This window comes from Canis lupus, chromosome 5 (genome assembly GCF_011100685.1).
Source record: "Canis lupus familiaris isolate Mischka breed German Shepherd chromosome 5, alternate assembly UU_Cfam_GSD_1.0, whole genome shotgun sequence".
NCBI classification, from domain to species: Eukaryota; Metazoa; Chordata; class Mammalia; order Carnivora; family Canidae; genus Canis; species Canis lupus.
The window spans coordinates 41161137-41171704 of record NC_049226.1 but is presented as its reverse complement, the minus strand read 5'-3'; the positions used below and the strand labels follow the sequence as shown (position 1 = coordinate 41171704).

At 49.4% G+C, this 10568-nt stretch overlaps 1 protein-coding gene across 6 annotated transcripts in view; it reads left to right on the top strand.

Moving 5' to 3' along the window:
* Nucleotides 1–730: 730 nt before the first annotated feature.
* Nucleotides 731–10568, top strand: part of EPN2 (epsin 2) — an 84087-nt gene continuing 74249 nt past the window's right edge. For 5 of the 6 annotated variants that reach the window (XM_038537065.1, XM_038537064.1, XM_038537066.1 and 2 more), the window contains exon 1: nt 731–865. The gene's annotated coding sequence lies outside the window, so the exon portion shown is untranslated. Of the gene's footprint in view, nt 866–5281; nt 5374–10568 lie in introns of all 6 variants that reach the window. The other variant, XM_038537062.1, reaches the window with a different exon arrangement.

Genomic DNA, 10568 nt, shown 5'->3' with positions numbered 1-10568 from the left:
GAGGATAACGGTGAGCCAAGGGCTTTACATTTTTCCTATATGGATCCCTTTGGCAGTCTAGCAAAGCTGATGCATCCCTTCTCAGAACCATTTTTGAGTTTTTTTGAAGTACGAACACATCTACACAAAAGTGCACACATCTATAGTGTACATCAGTGAATTTTCAACAAGTGAACACTACTCGTGACCCTGGCACTCAGCTCAAGACACCGAAAGTGACCAGCACCCCAGGAGCCCCTGGCCCCTGCCAGGCCCCAGCTCTGGAGGAGAGCCCCTATTGGAATAATGTTTCCAAGTGCATATTGCAAGGCGAGGGTAAGAACGGGGTTTCAGCGCTGATGGAGGGCTCTGCGTGCGCGCCTGAGGCTGGCGAGATGGAGTATGGGGTACGGGGGGGGGGGGATTTGTCGGGGAACGGGGTGTCTGAGTGAAAGTTGCCGAGTGCGTGGGTTCGGGTGTGTATTTGGTAGGGTTTGTGGGCGGTTGGAGGGTGGTCGTCAAGAGGCGTGTGCGGGGCTTGGGGGGACGCTCGAAGGACTCGGGCGCAGGTCGCGAGGCACCGCGGGGAAGCGGGGCGCTCTGAGTGGGGTCGTGGGTCTGTGGGGGGAGGTCGCGGGGGCGGGGCCTGGGGAGGGGCGGGGCCTCGGCGGGCTGGGGGCGGGGCCGGCGGGCGCGCGCACGCAGCCGGCGCGCCCCCTCCCGGCCGCCATGTTGGCTGGTGTGTGGGTGTCAAACGGAGCTAGACGCGGCGGCGGCGGCGGCGGCAGCGGCGGCTGCGGCGGCTCCGCGGGCTTCGGTCGCTCCCGCCTCCCCAGTGCCACCCGCGGCCGCAGCCGCGTACCCGGGCAGGCTCGGAGGAGCGGAGGTGAGCCGGGGCCCGCGAGCCTCGGGGGCGGGGGGGTGGGCGGGCGGGAGCGGGGCCCCCGGGCGCGGACCCTCCCCTCCCCGGGGCGCGGACGCCCTCCCTGCGCGGCTGCCCTCCGGCCAACCCCCCAGAGCCTGCCCGGGCTGGGTCCCCAGCTCAGGTGGGACCCTTTCCTTTCCAGCCAGGCTCCGCCCCACGGGTTGGAGCATGGCCCCCTCCCCATCTGGATCCCGCTTTCAGCCTCAAGGGAGCCCCCCCCCCCAATCTCCCTGTCGGGGAACTCTCCCTCTTACGTCCTCGGAGTCAGGGGCTCAGCTCCAGGAGCCTCTCCAGGCCCTCATCCTCCACCTTTCTGCGGGAACCACCCCGCCCCTCCTCCCCAGAGCACTTTCCTCCCCGGGTCGGGCCGGGCGCCCCCTTCCTCCCGAGCCGAGCCCGATCTCCCTCCCGGCCGCCCCCGTGCACAGCCCAGCCCCTGTTTCCTCCAGGAATCGGGGGAGGGGTCCTCGCTGTCCAGGATTGCGTCCGGTCGCCGCTCTCCTTCGGGCTGGAGCTGGGGGCCCCTTTCCCTCCCCGGGGACCAGGTTCTCCCTCCCCACCCCCGACCCCCACGGCACAGCGGGGACGGGGGCGGCAGAGCCTGGCTCCAGCTGCCTTTTGTTCCGCGTGGGATGCCAGAGACCCCGCCCGGCGGTCCCGTTCGGCTGATCCGGGTGGGTGAATGGGTGCGTGGGGGCCGGCCTCTTCAAGGAGACCCTTCCTCTCTCTGCCCGTGGGGCGGCTCCCCCAGAGCGGAGCGCGTTGGCAGAGGCTGGCCCTTCCTAGAGGAGTCCGTGCCAACAGGTTTTTGTTTGCGACCTGAAGTTGGCCCAGTGGCTTCGCGGGGAGGGGTTGGGGTGGGGAGTGGGGGCACCTTGCCCTCCCCAGAAACCCCTGCAGGGGCCTGTGAAAAGCCCATTCCTCCTCCCAGGGGCACGACAGCCTGGGGTCCCTTCACTGTTTTGTCCTGGGGACGCGTCTGAAATCTGTGCTTTACGAGAGGACCGGGCTTGACCATCATTGGGGTCCAGAGATGCAATGATTTGCCCAAGGTCATGCAGTGCTACTGTGTCACTGCCAGAACTAGAAGCTTGGTCTCCCGGGTGCTCTCTTCGCACATTTTAGAATTTTAAAAGCGATGTTCAGGATAACACCCCTTCCCCCCCTCTTATTTTTAACATTCACACAAGATAATGGGCAGGAAAAGATGTGAAGTATGAGTTCTTCTTTTCTGCCTCCTCCCAAAAAAGCCCTGTGAAAGGAGAGGTTGGAACAGGAGGTTAAAACGATTGAAAAAGGTGAATTTTAATTACCACTCTCCCAATTACGTAAGATAATGAAGATTTGGCAGAAAACATGTACATCTTGTAGCTCTAGATAGCAGATGATAGGTGCTGGCAAAATCATATACTGAATCCTGCACAACAGTGATTGAGTTTGCACTGATAATTAAGTTTTCATCTGTATTTAAATGAACATCAGAAGGGACTCTTTTTTTTTTCTGACTTGTTCTTGTTCCAGTTGATTGTATTTGGGATAAGTGATGGTGTTGGGGAAGCTACCAAGATCTGAACTTTTATCTGTCTGTATTTTTACTTTTGTATTTTTAAAGCTTAGTAGTTTCTTTAGTTTTAACATTGGGTTGGTCATGTTACCACTGGACTTTTCTTTTGTAAGCATTGAATGAAATACTGGCTAGTAAAGAGTTGGGTAAAGTGCAAATTATTGTCAGACGTGATTCAGAATTGTATCCCACAAGACCCTGGAGCAGGAGCAAGTTTGGATTGTCCTGTGGGATATATTGATCTCTCAAGGAGGCTTTTTGCCTCCTTGAACCTCCAGTTTGACAGATGAGGAGTTTGGTGGAGAACTGTCTCCCAGCAAGGTGCGTTTTGTCAAACACGGTGGCACATGTTTGGAAATGTAAAACTTTCAAGTGATGATACTTAGCATGGTATATGCAGCCTTGAAAATGACCCATCCCGGGGGTGCCTCAGTGGCCCGGTCAGGTTAAGCGTCTGCCTTTGGCTCAGGTCATGATCTCAGGGTCCTGGGCTCCCAGGGTCCTGTTTTTCGTTGCTCCTCAGGAAGCCTGCTTCTCCCTCTCCCTCTGCCTGCTTGTGCTGTCTCTGTCAAATAAATAAATAAAATCTTAAAAAGGAAAGAAAATAACCCAACCCATAAAAAAGCCCTTGGAAAAACACAGTTGATGCCTCTTAGGTAACTGGGCTTCCATGGTAAGGCGTGGCTTTCCTAAGTGTTGGGATTCTGATAAGAGTCCTGCAAAAAGTAGATGAAGAGTTTTTAGGACTTTGATTTGTTTCAGTGGCTTGCCTCTTCCTGAACTTAAAAGAGTGGGCTTTTTTTTTTTTAAATAAAGATTTCATTAGGTTGAGGGTAAACTTCAGTCTTTGGTGGGCTAAAGTGCCAAGAAATTTTCATGCATGGAGCTCTCTTTTCATACTCTTGGGAAGTGCAGTAAAGCTTTCGGGCATTTGTTCTTCCTATTCCCCAGAACCTTCCTGTTGGATTGATGGGCCATGGATGACTGTGGTGGTTGTCACTTGATGGCAGGAGTACCTGGTGACCCCGAGCCTTGCAGAAATAAAAGGGCTTGCATTGGGGGAACTTGAGGTTGGGGAGAGAAGGAATTTTGTAGATCTCCCCAGCCCCCCCATTTGTCTGCCAGACTTTCTGTTCGTGTGTTCCGTTTAAACAGACCTATTCTGTCAAGCCTTTGGCAGCCAATTTCAGCAGAGTCCCTCTCTAACTCTTCTCTCCAAGCCTTGCCACCCCCCAAGCAATCTTTTAGAGTGCTTAATCACCTTGTCTCTGTATCTGGGGCTTTTGTGGCACAGTGACATCTTTGAGGCTAGTCTTTGTTTACTTCTCCAGCACCCACCTCAGTCTCTGACATGGGGTCTGGGATGTGAATAAGCAGTCCTGGGGGCAGAGGAACAAACTTTTATTGATCTTCTACTACATGCTCCACTGTTATGTTTTGCTCTTGCAAAGACCACCACTGTTGGTCCAGCAGTCCTATGTCGTATGGGACGTCATGTTACATGACACATGGGTGTGTCATCAGCCACATGCATATTACCCCCTTTCTGCAGTTGGGGAAACTGAGGCCCAGGGGCTTAAGTCATGTACTCAAGATCACTCAGCCAGTGAGTGATGGGGCTGGGATTCCAACAGGTCTGTTGGATTCCAAAATATTATTGTGCCTGCTGCTTCATTTGAGAAAGCGAGTCTCACAGAAATGGAGACTTGTTGAAAGCCCTACCACAAGTTGACATGGACCGAGTTCCATGGGGTGATGTAACTAAGATTGCCGAGGGTGGGAGAGAGCACATTTTGTTTTTGTCGGCTGCATTATGAAATGACTGTTTATGTGCATCTGTTGAGTTTTTGAAAATTGACAGACCTTCTGATAACTTTGTCAATGGAATTTTCTTTGGTCTGATTTAGCTTGTTTGAGGTGCCTAAAAATAGAAACTTAGAAAAACAAAAGAGTGAAATAAGTGTAGGGGCCCTTAAGCGAGTACATGCATTCAGTGTAACCCATCTGTGGACTTGATTAGATCTACTTTCCTGTCATGTGGTTAAGTTTTTTATGTCTTGAAATGCAAAGTTATGACAGGGTCTTTATTATTATTATTATTTTTTTAATGTAATTTCATTTTGTCTCCACATCAACATATAACAGGAAAACAAAAACAAAAACAGGGGTTCCTGGGTAGCTCAGTCTGTTAAGGGGTCCTCTCCTTTTGATCTCAGCTTAGATCTTGATCTCAGGGTTGTGTTTGATCCCTGCGTTGGGCCCCCACACTGGGCCTGAAGCCTACTTAGGAAAAAAAAAAAAAACAGAACCAAAGGGAACAACAAACAAACCTATAACATGGGATTACCTCCCATCTGTGTGTGAGTGGAAAAATGGAGGCCCAAAGAGGATAAGTAATCTGTGAGGAACTGGCACAGCCAGAAGTCAAACCAAGGTCTGTGTGATTCCCAAACCTGGCTTCCTACTCCACCAGCTTCTGTATAAAGCCCCACAGTGTGAATTCATTTAAGTGAACTAATTTAAATTACAGGATAAACTTGCAATCTTTAAAATCACCACCAAGTCTATGTAGAAGATTGGGAATTGTGAATGAGATTTCTTTTTCCTAACCTAGGATCTGTGAAAGCACTGTGGGTTGAAAGTCAAGAGTTTAATGAACCACTTGAACTGATAGACACCAGATTTAGGGTTAGATTAAAAAGAAAAAAAAAAAAAAAGGGCCTGCCTTCTTTGAACCAGATCTGCAACATTGTTAAAATGCTGTGTGTCCATGCATTGGATTCTTTCTGGTGACTCATTCCCAGCATCCCCAGGTACTGGAACCGGCTTTGTGCCTGGGCACAGAAGAGCTTTCCTGTCCCTGTCAAGGCTGTACTTTCAAGCAAGCGCTCTGGAGACAGAACAGGTAACTTAATTCTCTTCCTATTCAAAGCAATGCTAGGCAGTGGGTGCACAGAGGGCTGTAAATGAAGGGACTCTCCCTGCACCCCCTCACGGCAACCCCGCTGATAAATGGAGCAGGGAAAAGCAGGTCCGTCCTGAGGGATGGCTGACCATCTAGGCCTGATGCATGATGTGGATTTAAAAGCATCTATAATTAATCACTTCTGAGTGCAGGCTTCATCCTTCCTCTCACTCCCACCCCTCTTAAGCTAATGTCATCGTCGCATCCCGGTGGCTCAGTAGCTGAGGGCTCCAAATGGTCCAGACAATTTGGCTACAAAAGCCATGGGAGAAATAGCTTTGGAATCAGGTGCGAGTACAAATTGGTTTCCTGGCCGGGCGGATTTGAGCACTCTAATCACTGAGCTCTGTTTTCCTCCTCTGAAATGGGGCTGATAATAACCATCTTGCAGAATAGACTGGTGTTTCTCAGACTCCAAGCATGTGTTGGAATCACCAGAAGTCCTGTTAGACAAGACACATTGAGGGGCTCCACCCCAGAGTGTTTTGGTAGATCTGGGAGGAGGCCTGAGAGTGTGCAGCTTCAGCCAGGAGGTCTGTGCAGCTTCTGGGTGCTACTGATGCTCCTTGCCCAGGAATCAGATTCGGGGACCCTGCCCCAGCGGAGTGAGTAAGTAGGGGGTGTCAGGTGTCAGCAATACCTGACTGTGCTGGGACATGCAAAAACAGCAGTGCTTCTCTGCCTCTGAAATGCTCCAAAATTGCTCAGAAGATGATGGTATGACACTTGGGAAGGGAGTTTAGTTTGTCAGAGATGTTTTTGCTCTGTTCTTAAGTGATTAGAACTTGGACTGTTGTCACAGGCTTCATCACTATGTGAGTTAGGACGTTTTCCTTGATGAAGGGAACGTAAGACGTCAGTGCCCTTCGAAGAGGCAGTGCATCTAGGATTCTGTTTGACAAGCTGGTTCATCATTCCCACACATCAAACAAGATGTTCACTGTCAAGGCTTTTCAGAAATGCAGCTGAGAAAGGGCAGGGCACCAGGCAGACTCCCACGGGGCCATTAGGGTTGGCCACTGGTGTTAATGGAAGTCATTCCTCCTCCCTCCAATGGTTCAGATTGATTTAATATTCTTTGATGTTTAGAGTTTGTGGGGGGAAATGATTTTCCACTAATAGTAATTATTAGCTTGTCTATCAAAATTAAACTCTGTGTGTGAGCCCTGACAGTTTTTGAATGTCTTCTGTGTGCCAGGCCCTATGCTGCTCCTTTTACGCACAATATTTAATTTTCATTATAATCCCACAAAGTTATTATTTCCCTATTTGCATATGCAAAAACTAAGGCTCTGAGGGGTTTAGCAACCTGCCTCAGGCCATGTAGCCAGTAAGTACCCCAGCTGGCATTTGCTGCCACCTGTGTCAGATTCAAAACGGCATTATTTCCACTACCTCACTCTGCAGCTGTGCCAGGTGCTCCCATTCATTGCCTTGCGTACCCTCAGAGGAACTCTGGGAGGTACGCATTTCACAGATGAACAGACTAGCTCAGAGGGGCTAGGCTTGTTCACAGGCACCCACCCAGTCCCATACCTATCTGGTTTGGGAACCTCATGAAGCTATTTCTGTGACAGTGCCTCACCTCCCAGTCCAGGGCCATGGAAGTACATTCAGAGACCTCAATCTGCCTGGTTGCGTACAACAGGGACCCGGGAAGACCCCAGCTGGCTGGGAGGAAGTCTGTGTGGGCTGGTAAAGGTTTTTGTGTTTGCAAAACTGTGTTAAAATAATTGCCCAAATTGCTCTGAGGAAAGGGCTCATTTCTTTTTAACTCTGTAATCCTGAGGCTCTGTGCATTGGCTCTGTAAACATGACACATGGGAATTAAGGACTATAAAAAAAATCTGGTTAATGTTGTTGTTAAAATGTGATCAAATTCATACAGAAGAACTTGATAGTCTTAAAAAGTTGTATAAATAAAAATATAAAGTGTCTCCTTCCTTAGCAGGCAATTAACATATGACTTACAGTAAATGGATGATTTTTCTGGTCTTAACAGTGTATGTGGAGGTTGGGGTGTGATCACTTTCCCAAGGTTTGAAAATTGCCTGCAGCTCCCAAGCCAAGGAATGGTAAACAGCTATGTGTCAGTACCTGCCCTGCACTCTTGGGAGGCCCTGGAGGTTTGGACTCAAATTTGTTGTTTTGTAAACTCTTTAAGGCTGTGGTGAATAAATCATGAGACTTAGAAGTTGGCTATTCAAAGTCCGCCCCCTTTCCTTCTCTCCTCCCTCCCCCACAAAAAAAGTCGTAGCTGGAGAGGAATCCTGACAGCCTGAAAAGTCACATTTTTACTTGAAAGCAGCCTCTCCATGAGTGCCTGTTTGATATCTGTTGCTGTCCTGGAGTATGGTGACTGTACTTTGGGCCCAAAAAAGTTAGGAAATACATGACAGGAATAATTTTTATGCCACTTTATGAGAGGCAGTCCAGTTCATGTAGAAGTATGGGCATCAAATCAAGGACAATTTCATGATATTAGAGCAGAATATTTGAGGTCGATGTGGGCCTGGAAAATATGCAACATGTGGTCTCTAGTCAAAATGATGGGTGTAAATAAAATGCTATGTTTCTTGCCACCGGTCAAGAAGACAAAATTAACATTTGTGAGACAATTAGAAGCTGATGGTTTGCTGAGCTGTGCTTTTGATTCTTTGTCAGGATGTCAAGAATGGAGGAAAATCTGAAAGAGTCAAAGATGTCAGGGAGAAGGTAGGATTTGAGGTGGACCTCAAAGGACAGGGAACAGTGTGATACAGGAGACAGATGGGAAGGCATTTCAGATTGAGGGAACAGCAGGGAGCAAAGCTTAGGGTGGGTTTGGGCAGGTGCCTGCATGTATGTAGGGGAGTGTGTACCCCACCTACACAGAAGCAGTTCTGCTCGATGGATGCCTGCTGGGAACAGTGAGAACTAAGGTGACAGGGTGGCCACTGGCTCTGAAGAGGGAGGCAGCGGCCTTGAGATTTGGTGGTGTTGGCAGTAGGGAACTCAAGTGTTTGGGGAGAGGCTCTGTGGCAGGGCCTGACCAGGCTGGTTGATGAGACTGGCTAGGTCACAGTTCCAGAGACAGCACAAGGGTACTCCCTTTGTCAGTACAAAGGGAGGTCCTGGAGTCTGGTTCTGTTTGGGGAGGGGCAGGTGCCCTGGGGGCCTGGGTGCTGGCTGGAAAGTGTGGATGTGACAGCCTGAGAGCCTGCAGTTTTTATCCTTGGCTGCACCTGCAGGTCACATGACCTGGAAAGCTTTTTAAAAATGCCTATGATAGGGCCCCACCCGAGACCATGGAGGGAGACCCAGTAGGTTTTTTAGAAGTGCTCCAGATGATTTTCATGGTTTGTGTGGGCTGACAAGATGAACTGTGTGCTCAGGGGAGCCTCTGGGAGTGTCAGGGAGTAGAAGGTGGGAGAAAATTGGAGCAAGAAGAGAGCCAGAAGCCTTTGCAGAAATGAGATGCAGGGCGTTGGGCCCCAAGCTACTGTAGAGTAACTGAGGACCAGCTCGAGGAAAGATGGAAGGGGCGCCGATAAAGTGGCATCGTGCCAGGGAGAGATGGCCACCTGGGCTGCTGGAGTTTGTCTTTGAGCTCCTTGGTCAGAGGGGCCTGGTTTAGCCAAAAGTGTAGACCAGGAGAAAAGATTGTGACCCACCTGTTTGGTAACCCTCCTTCTGCCTGATTTTCAGCCAGGTCTATGGAGCAGGCACAGTGGGTTCTTATCTAGTCCTTAAAGCCTGTGAGCCAGAGTCCTCCTTCCCCCTCTAATCGTAAAGACTGCAGCAAACACTACTTATAAAACTTAAAACTGCATTTCTTCAAAGTACTTTTTTTTTCAAAGATTTTATTTATTTGACAGAGCACACAAGCAGAAGAAGCAGCAGGGAGAGGGAGAAGCAGGCTCCCCATTGATCAGGGAACCTGATGCAGGGCTGTATCTCAGGACCCTGGGATCATGACCTGAGTTGAAGGCAGATGCTTGATACAAGCGACTGAGCCACCCAGGCACCCCAAAGTAATTATATTAAAGATAGTTGTGGGAAAAAAAAAAAAAAGATAGTTGTGACTTAGAGTACCTAATTGAGGCAAATTCACTTTATTAGTCGAAGATCAGAAGGGAGGTTTTACCCGGTGTGTTTAATGCATATCACAATATCATAATTTATGATATTTTCAGAAAAAAAATTAGTTTATAGTCCAATTCATTCAAACCTTAGTGTTTATTGAGCACAGAGCTATTATGACCTATAGTTTGTGAATGCATGAATGATGCAATGTAAGTTCCTGCCTTCAAGTAGCTCATGGTCTGCAGAGAGTGGCTCCTGACAGAGGAAAATGTATGGCAGCCTTGGGAGGGAGAAGTTTAAAAAGTGGTATCAGATACTGAGAATGAATCTGGGGGTCAGAGAAGACTTCAGAGGAGATGATAGGTAAGTAGAGTCCTAAAGGAAAAGTGGGAGTTCTGGGGGACACAGATGAGAGGCCTTCAGGCCAGAGAACAGGGTCAGGGTCAAGCTCCAGCTAAGCAAGGAGGGTGTGGAAGAGGGAGGGCTGGATATGCTGTAGAACAGGCAGAGTGCTTAGCTCACTCTGAGTTGGGATGCGGCTTTCACACAATCTTTTGGTGGTGAGTGGGCAGTGCTCTGGGTCCTCCACTTTGCTTCTGATCAGAGCAGCTCCGTTCTGCTCTGAACGTGGGAAACTAAAAAGAGTTCCTTTGAAAAGTGTTTCCTCTGCTGTTTGAAAAAAAAAAAAAAGTACCTAAAGTGATCTCATTGCTGGGGAGTCACTGTGAGCAAGAGAGTGCCCTGTAGGTGGCTGGGAGGGAGGGCCTGGAGGCTTCCCCAGGGAGCTAAAAAGCCCTCCCTTCTTTGCTTTTGCAGGAGAGGGCGGCCCTGAGAAGGGTTCTCACTACTTCTACCCTCTACTGTAGGCCAGTTTCTCAGATCCTAGGGCAAGGTCTGTGGTGCTGTGGCTAACAGGTCCTTTGGGAGTGGAGCTACTTACACTCAAACAGCTTTTTTTTTTTTGTTTCGTTTTGTTTTGTTTTGTTAAGTAAGCTTTACCCTTAAGTGGGGCTTGAACTCATGATCCCGAGAGCAAGAGTTGTATGCTCTACCCACTGAGTCAGCTAGAT